At 32.2% G+C, this 13,422-nt stretch overlaps 1 protein-coding gene and 1 pseudogene across 29 annotated transcripts in view; one reads left to right on the top strand and one right to left on the bottom strand.

The window, feature by feature from the left end:
• The window catches only part of pHCl-1 (pH-sensitive chloride channel 1), a 1,184,550-nt gene that overhangs the window by 77,309 nt on the left and 1,093,819 nt on the right, over positions 1-13,422 (top strand). The gene's annotated exons all lie outside the window — the stretch shown is intronic.
• On the bottom strand, positions 2,196-5,693 carry LOC148935578 (uncharacterized; annotated as a pseudogene).

Here is a 13,422-nt window from a genome sequence, read left to right as displayed (position 1 = left end):
CATATTAAAATAAATCTTGCCTTTATTTATAACATTCAAATAATTTCATCATTAGTTTTACATTTTCATTTGGTCTAAGCAGCGCCAAATGTTTTTATATAAAATTTTTTTTTATTTAAATAAAATTTTATCATTTATTTTGTACTGTTACTTTTTAATTCTTTATGATAAAAACGTAGGTTGAGTAAAGCAATTTTATGATATAATAATATTTTAAATCTAAATAATTACTACCATTTGGGTTAGAAAAAGAAGTCCTGAATGGATAGAAAGATATACGTATAATTTGATTTTTATTATTTTTAAATTAAAGATACCACTTGGATTTAATTTTTTTATAAATAGTAATATATCAAATCTTTTATACGATTGAAATATATAATTTGACTAAGGTGTAGTTCAATGTTTATAGGACTATAACTTGGCGTCAATTATTGATATCAAATCTTTTATACAAATTTTACACATTACAATCATTTGAGTTGGCAATGTAAAAACGAAATTTTTTTTTTGAAGAATTAAAGCTAGTATCATTTGAATTAGAATAAAAAGATTGGATTATAACTTGACGCCATTAATATCAAATCTTTTATATAATCATCATACATGATATCATACATGATATCATTTAATGTACTTTTGTTAAGTTGGCAATGTGGAAACAAATTTTTTTGTTTTTTAATTAAAACTAGTACTATTTGAATTAGAATAATAGCAAGTTCTTCAATGAATACAAAGATCACAAAGATATTAGCATTTAGATTTTATTTTTTAGTTTGATCACAACTAGAATTGAAGTAGATTGGCAATTTCGTAACTTTTTTTTAAAGGATTAAAACTATTATCACATGGGTTGGAGTAAAAAGAATCTTCAATGAAGATACAGAGATACGTATCATTTAGATTCTATTTCTTTAAAATAAAAGATATCGTCAATTAAATTTTATTTTTTAACTTGGTTAACAATAATTTCTTTTTTCAAGTGTCCACTATACTTGACATCCTTTTTTACCTTTTTTTAAAAAGATAATTTTATAGTGATACCAGACATTTTTTTATAGTATTAATCATCTTTCTATATTCGAAAAGCGCGTCTCGACATTTTTATACTTGAAATTTTTTTTCTATAATATAAACGAGAATAAATAGGATAGAGAACGAAAGAACGAGTGAGATAGCATATTTGTTCTTTTTCCATGTGTCCGGCGGTTGACGATATCGTTGAGTTTGGCGGCAAGTTTGATAATTGGTCATAGTTTATTTCGGAGTGTGATGTTTATGCGTCATAAATATAAATACTGAATATGAAGTTCATACGATTAAAAATAAAAATTTTCAAAATGGCGGCAGAAAAATTTAAAATTAAAGTATAAAGTTGCGTTATTTACGATCCTCTAGGTCTATAGAACATGAAAATAAGAAAATGAAAAATGATCTTGAAAATATTTTTGGAATTTCAAAATCACACCTATGCCAAAATCTTAGTTTTAAATAAACATATATAAATCCTGAATTTGAAGTCCATACGATTAAAAATAGGAATTTTCAAAATGGCGGCAGATAAATTTTAAAAGAAGAGTTGCGGAAGAAGTGCTAAAATATGTGAAAAAATTGTAGAAAAGTTGTAGAATGGTTACGGAATAATTGCGGAAGAGTTGCGGAAGAAATGCAAAGATATGCGGAAAGATTGTGGAAGAGTTGCGGAATGGTTGCGGAATGGTTGCGGAAAAGGTGCAAAGATATACAAAAAGATTGTGGAAGAGTTGCGGAAAAGCTGCGAAGATATGCGAAAAGATTGTGGCAGAGTTGCGGAAAGGTTGCGAAAGAATTGCGGAATCGTTGCGGAATAGCTGCAAAGATATGCGAGAAGATTGCGGAAGAGTTGTGGAATGGTTGCAGAAATATATGGAAATTGTAAGAAAATTGCGGAATGGTCGCAGAGATATGTCGAAAAATTGCGGAGATATTGCGGAAAAATTACGGGAAGGTTGCGGAATGATTGCGGAAATATGCGGAGATATACGAAGAAGTTACGGGAAGGGAGAAAATACACAGAGAGACTGCCAAATGACCGTAAAATTATATATCGACCCTGCGGATAAATCAGGCCGATAAGTCAGGGACCCAGCGTATATTGATTCATTATTTGTTAGTAGATCCTACAGTGATCCTGACTTATCAGTCTGATGATCCGCTGGGTCGATTAATAGTGACATCTCGTGACAGACGTGGCAGCCGTACAAAGGCGACGACGATAATAATGATAATGACGACGTTTCTTAAGAGGGGAAGCCTACCTACCTAGAGCTGTAAAAAATATACGCTTTTTAAGGATTTTTTTTGTTTAAACCAATAAAGTTTTATTAATACAAATTACGGTGTTATTAAATATATACTTTAGATATATTATAAAAATTTTTTCATTAAAAAATAATAAATAATAAATGAAATATATGCCATGCCGTAGACATCCTTTTTGTTGGAGGTTTTACGGTGACCACTATAACTTAAAGCAGGATCATCTAAAATCAAAAATAAAAGTTTTTGATTATATATTAAATTATCTAAAACCCTACGAGACGGATTTTTAAAAAATTAATTTAAAACAAAATGGCAACAGTGCAAAGTTGAGACATCAAATTTCGGCAAAAAATTGTTCTTTTTTGTATATAAAAAAAATAAACGAAAAATAAAAAAGCTCCCGTTGGATTTTAGATTTTTATCTCTTAAATAAGTCTATAAAATTTTAAGTAAATTGATTCATTGGTTTTTGAGTTATGTTGGTCACCAACTTGAAAAATGTGATTTCGAGAAAAACGCGTTTAAAGTTTTGTATCATATTTACATTTCAATAAAATAGTAATTTTATAACTTACATTGAATCATCAATTCCTGGTCCATATAATAGGCCTTCTGCATCAGATACTGCTTTCAAAATATCAATTTGTGTCTGTCTGTGACTCAATCTTGCCTCACGCATGCTTTCTTGCACACGAACGTTAGCTCTTCTTATTCGCTTCTCGTTTTTCTTCGCTATATATAAATGTGCGTTTGGCCCGCAATTCACTTCTATTTCTTGCATTATTTTTATAAAGAAGTGTCTTCATTAAAAATGCAAGTTGCAACATAAGCTGCAAATTCTACACCATGTGATCCACTATGATAAATTTTTGAGCTTATTTTCCAAATGAATTGATTGAAGCTCTCATTGTTATTTTGAGTGAATCCCCCGATGCATTTTTTCAATAAAGTATCGCAACTGAGATCTTCATAGATGTTTTATGCTTCTAATACATTTACAGAAAGAGCATTATAATCATGCTTGAATGAATCAAGTTCGCCGTTCGCAAAGACACGCTGCCAACCACGAAGTAATTCTAGATAGGCACTTATCATGTTTCGGTCTTTGCATCAGTTGAACTGTGATCATATGTAGCCCAAATTGTTTTTTTCATTTCTTCAATGAAATTGCAATGTCGATGAATAGCCAATCCATAATAAATGTTAATTTATTTAACAGTTAATTTATGTATAATTTTTACCGTAAGTTTTCCTTTGCCACCGAGTCCTTTAGTTTTTTTCTTGAGCTCACGCAATTGCGCCCATTCTTTTTTGTATGTGTCCGATGTATTCTTTTTTTATAACAGAAATATCATCATCATAAGATGCTGCATTTACGATATCTGTATAAGTTTTAGAATCTCCATCGCCAATGTAATTTATATACTTTACACTATAATTTTCTAAGGAGCGTTGAAACATTTCTACGATTGCATCAACCTCCATTTTTCCGGCTGATCCTACATGATTTATTGAGCATTCGGATTTATATGATTGTAATCATTCTTCATATTCAGTTGTACCTTCTTTTTTACTCCAAAATTCACAGATTTTACAATATGAACTTTTAATTAAAACATCGAGAACTTTGGCGCTATAATGATCGATTATTGATAATACGTCATACAGAGAACTCATTTTTTCCACGTTCCGTCTCCAAAAACTGTTAATTCTGATGTTTCTTCAATGTTTTTAGCTTCACATGTCTTTTCAATTTTTTTTTTCACAGCACTTTTTAAAATTACTACTTTGCAAACATTTTTAAAGGAATGAATATGCTTGAAAATAATATCATATGTGCTATGAAATACAAATTGTGGCATATCCATTAAACCGCAAAATTTTTGGCAACCTTCAAATCCGAAGCCAAGAACTCTCATCGTAAATATAAATCTTCTGTTTATTTCATATGTCATTCCGATGGAAGGACAAGAAGGAATAACTTTAGATTCGCACGTGTCGCATTCTATGACTAACTTAAATCCAAGGCTTCGCATACTTGTTAAAAATTTCACATTTTCATTGCACTTTTTGCACTTCACATAATTAGAAATAGCAGTAAATACAGTAATGAAATTTAAAATTCTGTATTCAATGCTATTATTTTGCAACGTTTGAATCTCGTCTTGCATTTTTAATTTTTTAGCAGACGTACTGTAACTACTTATGTTTGTCTCCAATTCACTCACACTTTTTGGCGGTTTTCATTTTTTATTTCTTGATAATCGAACATTTTCAGTTACTCTTAACATTCTTGAATTTTTGGTACGACCCATTATAATAATATTATATCAAATACGATAATATAATATCAGTACAAGCGAAGGCAACGAAAACTGTTTTGCTCTACAGCACAAAACGAACTGTTTTAAAGATTATAATCATTGGGATACTGACTATATTTCAAATAATACAAACCTACAGGAACCTTCGTATTTATTAATACAAATATAAAATCTTCGCATAATACAAAAGAGGGTCTCACAAAAGATAGCGCCTTGCAGCTGCCGCATTTACCTGTTTTGAGTAACGCTCCGCGAGCAGTCAGAGGCCAATCCTTTGTTCGCGCAACACAAACGCCTATAATTTTGTCAATTTTATTCAGATTGACTTGAAATTTTCAAAAAATATTTTTAAGATATTATACTTTAAGAAAATGTTAAAACCCAAAAATAAAATTTTTTGAAATTTCTAGATAGGCTTCCCCCCTTAAAGTAAAAATTTCCAAATCGAACTTTGTGTAGCAATATCTCTGTTTGTAGGGCACGTAGCAGAAAAATAAAAATATTTTATTATGTAAGTCGAACTCAAGCTATCGATCAAGCCTACTTAGAACTTGATCGGTTTAGCCGAGATTCGGATGCTCGCCGACTCGCATAAAGTCACACGGTAGTGTGTTCTTAATTGACTTGACACCCGACATACGTGTCTTCTGATAAATTAATAAACAAAACAATAAAATAAATGACAAATAAGTGTCAACACTAACACTGTGCTTATTTCTTAAAATCACTCATTTTTTAAAAAATATCAGATGTAAATTTATTTTATTCTTAGATATAATATGGGTTCGAACGTTTCAGCTCTTTTTTGAGCCATTTTCAACAAAAAAACATAAATAAGATATTTGGATTTATAAAAATGTATACTTACATGGTGATTAATTTATATGTGTTTGTGTAGTGACGATACTTACCACACATGTCCAATTCTTGTCAAATGTCAAGAGTCAAAGAATAGATAATCATAAAAATAGATAATTATAAGATTAAACAAACTTTTTATATATAATTGGCGACATAACGACAGTGACAGTCAAGTAAAAACGCATGTGGTCAGCACGAATCAAGAAATTAAAATAACGGAATGATTAAAAAACAAAATAGAAACAAAATAAAATTAATTGTCAGCCACAAGAACCAACAAATACAGTTTTTGACAATATTTACAATTTGTTTATAATTGCGGTGTAAGCAGCGGCGATGAAGTTTTCGGCGCGAAATATGAATGTTATATAATTTCACGGTCATTCCGCAGTTTCTCGGGATATTTTCTTTCTTCCCGCAATTTCTCCGGATATCTACGCATTCGTTCTGTAACTTTTCCATATATTTCCACAATCTTTCCGTATATTTCCACAACCATTCCGCAACTCTTCTACAATCTTTCCGCATATCATCGCACCTTTTCCACAACTCTTCCGCAACTATTTTGCAACTTTTTCGCAATCTTTCCGTATATCTTTGCACCTCTTCCGCAACTTTTCCACAATTTTTCCGTAACCGTTCCGCAAATATTTCGCAACATTTCTGCAACTATTCCACAATCTTTCCGCATATCTTTGCACGTCTTTCGCAACTCCTCCACAACCTTTCCATATATCTTTGCACCTTTTCTGCAATTCTTCCGCAACTATTCCGCAACCATTCCACAATTTTTTCGCAATCTTTCCGAATATCTTTGCACCTCTTCCGCAACCTTTCTGCAACTATTCCGCAACCATTCTAATCTTTCGGTAACTCTTCCGCAACCTTTCCACATATTTTCGCAACTTTCCGCATATCTTCGCAAATAGCACCATTCCGCAGTATTTTAGCAACTACTCCGCAATTCTTCAAGCTTTTCGCATATCTTCCACAACCAATCCGCAATTTCTCATATAATATATAAAATATTTATTAAATTTTTTTATTAAAATATATTAGTGTAAGGATGTCACAATTATCAATTTAAATTAAATATTTTACTATCACACAAATTTAATTAAAAATTATAAATAAAAAATAAATTTTTAATAAAATATTTAAATGTAATTCATTTTAAATTAATTTCCATCATTTTTATAATTTTATCAGTCTATTGGAATTGATCAATCGTATTTATCAACAAATTTAATGATAAAGGCGATTGGTCAATTCCAATAGAAGAATCAATTGGTCGATTAGTTAATTGAAATAATCTAAAATAGTAAAAAGCATTATAGTTTGTGAAAATATTATAAATATTTGATCGTGCTTTAAATTATGAAGAAATTCATGCAAAATCAGAATGAGCAAAAAATAAAAAAGTGACTACATGAATTCTTGTTTACAATATATTATTTAATAAATAATTAAAATTTGAATAAGACCAATAAAAAATTTTAAATAAGAATTAAAAATTAATATGATTTTTATATAATATACGAAATATTTATATATATAAATATTTTATTAAATTTAAATATTAAAGTATATATCTTAATAAAAGAGATCGCAATCAGTTTAAATTAAATATTTTAATATTACAAAAATTTAATTCAAAATTACAAATGAACAAATTTTAAATAAAATATTTGAATTTAGTTTATATAATTGTTTACATAATTTTATATAAACAAATATATAATTAATAATTGTTTAATAAAAAATAATAATTTATTAATAAACATTAAAACATGTATACTGCAGATTTCACAACATCAACCTGATTAATGTCCATGCACCAACAGAAGAAAAGACGGAGGATGAAAAAGATGCCTTCTATGACAAGCTATATGTTCTTATTGTATTTTATTCCAATAAAATACGCTATTTATTCTTTGCAGTAATTATGTAAATATTATTTTTCAAGTCAGATTCAGAAACAAATATATTTAATATAAAATTAATTAATAATGAATAAATGTATATGTTACTAATTAATTGTCTAGAGCCATTAATTGAATTTAATCAATATTGATAAAAAAATGAGTTGTAAGGACATAAATAAAAAAAATTAAAATTTATATTTTAATTTAAAAAACTGTCTATTCACCTGACATTGTTAAGTTTTAATGCTATCCGGGCGCATCAAGTTTTTGTATGTCTGTTTGATGCTCTCAGGAGCAAAGATGTACTTGAGCTTTTATTTTTATTTTTTTAAGAAGATATAATTGGCACCAGTAATTTGATAAAATTTTTGAAGATAATTAAATAAAATAACTGTTTTCACTGGTGTCAAAGGCGAGTGATGTAACTCGATGGTTGATCGGAAATGATGCCTCTCACGTCCCATTCTCAATTCACCTTCTCATGGTGACATCGTTAGACTATGTAGAAGATCATCACCCCAGATAGTCACCCCTGGTGAGAAATATAGGAACAAAAAAGTATGATGATCTCCCCCTCCAAGAGGGAGTTGAGCGCTGAACTAACTATTCAGCTTGGAAAATACTGCAGTTGCGGAAGCTTAAGAAGTGCCTCGGACAAGATTGCCTTTAGGAACACGACCCGGCAGCCGAAAGAAGGACAATGATTTAAGATTATTTACATGGAATGTTAGACCTCTCTACAGAAGTGGTGCTAACTGATAGGCACACTAATATCTTACAGAGCGGATATCGTAGCAATCCAAGAAGTTAGGTGGACAAATGATGGTATCACATGCAAAAAGAAATTTAATATATATTATAGCTGCGACAAGAAAGAACATGCGCTGAGAGTAAGCTTTCTGGGCAAAGGCTAATGCAGTGAATACTGGATTGGAGACCAATAAACCAAAGAATATGTGTGATACGTGTTAAAGGCAGATTTCACATCAACCTGATTAATGTCCATGCACCAACAGAGGAAAAGACGGAGGATGAAAAAGATGTCTTCTATGACAAACTGCAAAGGATATACAACAGATGCTCTCAAAATCACATAAAGATAATAATCGGCGACTTGAACGCAAAGATAGGACGTGAATCCTCCTATCAACGCCAAACAGACTTATATAGTTTATATATAGAGAGTAATGATAATGACCTACGGATAATTGCGAAAAAAACATGGTAGTGAAAGCAACTATTTTTCAAGGAAAAACATACATAAATGTATATGAGTATCGCCTGATCGGGAAATGCACAACCAGATTGACCATATCCTAATCGATGCACGACACATATCTAATCTGATAGGCATAAAAACCATAAGAGGTGCTAATATGAATTCCAATCATCATTTAGTTAAAGATACAATAAGAGCACGCATATCCAATGTAAGAACAATGCTACATAGGAGACGGAAGAAATTAAAAGTAGAAGCCTTAAAGGACCAAGTCACAGCCGAAAATTTCCTGGAGTGCGTTGAACAACTAATGGAAGCAAACAGACAGCAAGTCGCAGGACGGACATGAAGCAGAAATGGGATGCCTGCTCGAAGATATTAGCAACAACAGAAAAGGTAATAGGAATGCAACAAAGTAACAACAATAATGATGGTTGGTTCAACGAAGAGTGCAGGAAAGCAACCCAAAAGAAAAACCAAGCATACCTAATTATGCAACAAGGCAGGAAAACTTGAGCCTCAATAGAAAAGTATAAAAAATTAAGAAAGGCAGAAAAACGTATACACAAGAAGAAAAGAACATATGACAATAAAAAAATTCAAAGAACTGGAAAACCTGCAGAATCAGAACGAGGTCAGAAAATTCTACCAAATGATCAGGTGATTCCATCAATTGTGGCAGGAGGCCTTTAAGCCAAGAATAAATTTGGTCAAAAATAAGGAAGGCGCTATAATAAGTAACGGAAGAGAGATTGTCAGCAGATGGAGAAAACATTTCTCTGAACTGCTGACTAAAAACAAACAAGATCCCTTCAAGTGAACCAAGCTACATTAACAGGAGATGAGGATCCACCAACCTCAGAGGAGGTAGCTATCAGAAAGTTAAAAAAATAATAAAGCGCCTAGAGAGGACGCAATACCAGCCGAACTCCCCAAGGCAGTAGGAGGAGTCTTTATGCCCCAAATTCATGAGATAATTCATGAGATAACGGATATCTGGACTTAAGAAAAAGAAAGCCAGAAGAATTGGGCGTTAATATAATATGCCCTCTCCATAAAAAGGGAGATCAACTTATGTACAATAATTATAGGAATATAACACTCCTTAATATCCTTTATAAGATACTCTCAAACATGCTGTTTGAAAGGACTTCCACAAAGATGCGTAGGGACATATCAAGCTAGATTCCAGAAAAGAAGATCCACAGTTGATAAAATATTCATGCTACGTCAAATGCTGGAGAAGACAAGAGAGTGCAATATAGACACGTACCACCTGTTCATCGATGTTAGATCGGCATAATAAGACAAGCATAATAAGCATAATAATCACAGCATAATAAGATCAAAATTATACTTGGCAATGGATGAGCTAAAAATCCCACCTAAAATCATTAAGATAGTCAGGGCAACAATGGACAAGATGATATGCAAGGTGAGAATACAAAACAAGTTATCTGACCCCTTCGAATCAACCAAAGGGATAAGGCAAGGAGACGGCTTGGCATGCATTTTGTTCAACCTGGAATGGATAGTGAGAAAATCAGAAGTTAATAGTAAGGCTCCTTTATAAATCAACTCAATTGCTGGCGGACGATATCGACATTGTGGCGAGGTCAATCGGCGACCTGAAGGAGACCTTCATTAACATTGAGAAAGCTGCGAAGGAAATGGAACTAGAGATAAATAAAGAAAAAATGAAAGCTTTCATATCAACAATATCAGAGATAAGAGCACGCAGGATTGGTCAAAACCTCACCACAGAAGACTATAATTTTGAGGTTAACATTTTCACATACCTTGGTTCAAGTATTGACAACAACAAAAATTGACAAAAACAATGTCAGTACGGAGATAAGGCAAAGACTCATTTGCCTTAGCGTCTAAATGTGCACACGATCTCAACAAACATCTGAGAAGTCTTCCTCCGTAGAAAAACAAAAATCAAAATATATAAAAAATTTGCTCATAAGGCCAGATCTAACATATGTTTGTGAGACGTGGACGATGAGCAGAGAGGACGAGAACCTCCTGGACATCTTTGAAAGAAGAATATTGCGCAGAATTCTTGGGGAAATTTATATTGACGTACATGACAACGAAGGTACAACAATGAGCTATACCAACTCTATAATTATCATGATGTCGTGTCTTACGTAAAAGTGCAACGCCTCAAATGAGTCGGTCACATACAAAGAGCACTAGATTATCCACCGAAGAGAATCCTGCAGGTGATTGTGGGCGGCAGTAGATGACTGGACGGGATCGAATGGGACGCCAGTGTTATCGGAATCAGAAACTGGAAAAGTGTGGCTATGGATAGGAGAGTCTAGAGGCAAAAACTTGAGCAGACTTTGGCCCATCAAAGGCCAAAGGCTGTCACGCCACTGATGATGATGATGATGATGATGATGATGATGATGATGATGATGATGATGATGATGATGATGATGATGATGATGATGATGATGATGATGATGATGATGATGATGATGATGATGATGATGATGATGATGATGATGATGATGATGATGATGATGATGATGATGATGATGATGATGATGATGATGATGATGATGATGATGATGATGATGATGATGATGATGATGATGATGATGATGATGATGATGATGATGATGATGATGATGATGATGATGATGATGATGATGATGATGATGATGATGATGATGATGATGATGATGATGATGATGATGATGATGATGATGATGATGATGATGATGATGATGATGATGATGATGATGATGATGATGATGATGATGATGATGATGATGATGATGATGATGATGATGATGATGATGATGATGATGATGATGATGATGATGATGATGATGATGATGATGATGATGATGATGATGATGATGATGATGATGATGATGATGATGATGATGATGATGATGATGATGATGATGATGATGATGATGATGATGATGATGATGATGATGATGATGATGATGATGATGATGATGATGATGATGATGATGATGATGATGATGATGATGATGATGATGATGATGATGATGATGATGATGATGATGATGATGATGATGATGATGATGATGATGATGATGATGATGATGATGATGATGATGATGATGATGATGATGATGATGATGATGATGATGATGATGATGATGATGATGATGATGATGATGATGATGATGATGATGATGATGATGATGATGATGATGATGATGATGATGATGATGATGATGATGATGATGATGATGATGATGATGATGATGATGATGATGATGATGATGATGATGATGATGATGATGATGATGATGATGATGATGATGATGATGATGATGATGATGATGATGATGATGATGATGATGATGATGATGATGATGATGATGATGATGATGATGATGATGATGATGATGATGATGATGATGATGATGATGATGATGATGATGATGATGATGATGATGATGATGATGATGATGATGATGATGATGATGATGATGATGATGATGATGATGATGATGATGATGATGATGATGATGATGATGATGATGATGATGATGATGATGATGATGATGATGATGATGATGATGATGATGATGATGATGATGATGATGATGATGATGATGATGATGATGATGATGATGATGATGATGATGATGATGATGATGATGATGATGATGATGATGATGATGATGATGATGATGATGATGATGATGATGATGATGATGATGATGATGATGATGATGATGATGATGATGATGATGATGATGATGATGATGATGATGATGATGATGATGATGATGATGATGATGATGATGATGATGATGATGATGATGATGATGATGATGATGATGATGATGATGATGATGATGATGATGATGATGATGATGATGATGATGATGATGATGATGATGATGATGATGATGATGATGATGATGATGATGATGATGATGATGATGATGATGATGATGATGATGATGATGATGATGATGATGATGATGATGATGATGATGATGATGATGATGATGATGATGATGATGATGATGATGATGATGATGATGATGATGATGATGATGATGATGATGATGATGATGATGATGATGATGATGATGATGATGATGATGATGATGATGATGATGATGATGATGATGATGATGATGATGATGATGATGATGATGATGATGATGATGATGATGATGATGATGATGATGATGATGATGATGATGATGATGATGATGATGATGATGATGATGATGATGATGATGATGATGATGATGATGATGATGATGATGATGATGATGATGATGATGATGATGATGATGATGATGATGATGATGATGATGATGATGATGATGATGATGATGATGATGATGATGATGATGATGATGATGATGATGATGATGATGATGATGATGATGATGATGATGATGATGATGATGATGATGATGATGATGATGATGATGATGATGATGATGATGATGATGATGATGATGATGATGATGATGATGATGATGATGATGATGATGATGATGATGATGATGATGATGATGATGATGATGATGATGATGATGATGATGATGATGATGATGATGATGATGATGATGATGATGATGATGATGATGATGATGATGATGATGATGATGATGATGATGATGATGATGATGATGATGATGATGATGATGATGATGATGATGATGATGATGATGATGATGATGATGATGATGATGATGATGATGATGATGATGATGATGATGATGATGATGATGATGATGATGATGATGATGATGATGATGATGATGAT

This window comes from Pogonomyrmex barbatus, unplaced genomic scaffold (genome assembly GCF_055798465.1).
Source record: "Pogonomyrmex barbatus isolate J1 unplaced genomic scaffold, ASM5579846v1 scaffold4, whole genome shotgun sequence".
Taxonomy (NCBI): Eukaryota; Metazoa; Arthropoda; class Insecta; order Hymenoptera; family Formicidae; genus Pogonomyrmex; species Pogonomyrmex barbatus.
Note: the sequence above shows the minus strand (reverse complement) of the source record. Positions and strands in the feature narration are given on the sequence as shown.